Here is a 1,573-nt window from a genome sequence, read left to right as displayed (position 1 = left end):
ATTCCAATCCACTTAGTCAGAAAAATGTCCATTTTACTGGGCTGCACCCATCGATCAACCAATCGAGACAAAAAAAGTGTTGGTGGCAAAGCAGTTCTGTGGCCCTGACTGCATTATCCAATTATTAGCGGTGTAACGAGAGTGCACATCTCATGGATTTACTGTCCACTTAAAATGAAGAGATACACCAGCCATTGCTAATGCAGGATGTAGCAGACACTGTTAGATACTCCACCACAATAGTATAAAAGTGTGAGAGAATGGAAGTGAGTGAATGAGAGAAGGAAGTCGTTTCTCATGGTGCAGAGAGCCAGATGGCAGAGCAGTGCTCCTGAGCTCCCAGGAATAGAGAGGGACAGAGAGAGACACGGTGGGAATCTCAGAGAATAGAGAGCACCCTGCTGAAACCACTAGCATGACCAGCATATGCTGTCTGGTTGATGCTGGCATCCCCAATAGGCTTCCTAAATAGCTTAACCAGCAAGATTACCACAGCTGACCAGCTTCACCAGACAGACTATGCTGGTTGACCAATTTCACCTTCTATGTTTGCTATACTCAGACCAACATTAATCACCCTTGACTAGCTTTGAAATGGAAAGTTGACATCAAAGTTCATGCAATGACAACAGTGTCTTGAGTGTGACATGCTGTATAGATTTTTAAATGCTTTTTTATATTATGCAGTTTTGAGAGACTAGACAGAATGCTTGCATGTTTATAAATTCACTTGTCACACTGCAGGACTAATTAAGCAAACTGCAAAAAGGCTGTGTTGATTTAAAATGGCAAAAAAACTTACCTAAAAATGTCTAAAATGTACACTATTGGTAATATTTTTTTTGCATTTGTTTAATCAAAAATACAGTTATATTGTGAAATATTATAACAAATTAAAATAATAACTTTCTCTTTTAATATATTTTAAAATGCAATTTATTCCTGTGTTTGTACATTTTGAAAACAAAAAAAACTGTTATTTTGAAACAATATTACTGCTTTTACCAAATAAATGCAGCCTTGGTGAGCAGAAGAGACTTTTTTCAAAAACACAAAAAAATTATTATTCTTATTCCAATTATTCCAAACTTGACTGGTAGTGTTTGTCCCGTATTTTGTTTTGTTTACATTTATATTTAACTTAAAATGTGCATAAACCATTTTTAACAAGAAACTTTTTTGTCAACTACCCGAATGCATGCTGGTCTAAGCTGGTCTTTTCAGCAGGGTGGACTGGTGTTGTTGGTCTTCTAAGGACACTGCTAGTGAGCCAAGAACATCAAGTGTAGATAAGCAAGTCAGCAAAAGTGACACCTCTTAGATGGTGCAGAATTTAGTGGGTATTATGCACAAGCCGTTATGACCTCTATGCTTTAACAGCTAGAGTATACACTCAAAACAAATGTGTGAAGTCTGGAGTTCCCCAGCGCTATCAGAGAGCCACATCTTGAAACTGCTCTGAGTCTTATTCTTAGTTTGTAAAACACTTTGTAAGCAGAGCAAATGAGAGTTAGTTAAAGGAGGCATCATATGTGGCTAATAAAAAAAAAAAATATATATATATATATATATA

At 36.7% G+C, this 1,573-nt stretch overlaps 1 protein-coding gene across 1 annotated transcript in view; it reads right to left on the bottom strand.

The window, feature by feature from the left end:
• The window catches only part of LOC107562452 (SLIT-ROBO Rho GTPase-activating protein 3-like), a 28,304-nt gene that overhangs the window by 9,176 nt on the left and 17,555 nt on the right, over positions 1-1,573 (bottom strand). The gene's annotated exons all lie outside the window — the stretch shown is intronic.

This window comes from Sinocyclocheilus grahami, unplaced genomic scaffold (assembly GCF_001515645.1).
Source record: "Sinocyclocheilus grahami isolate Dianchi unplaced genomic scaffold, SAMN03320097.WGS_v1.1 scaffold824.1, whole genome shotgun sequence".
Lineage (NCBI taxonomy): Eukaryota > Metazoa > Chordata > Actinopteri > Cypriniformes > Cyprinidae > Sinocyclocheilus > Sinocyclocheilus grahami.
The sequence above is the reverse complement of the archived record's forward strand: the minus strand, read 5'-3'. Positions and strand labels throughout refer to the sequence as shown.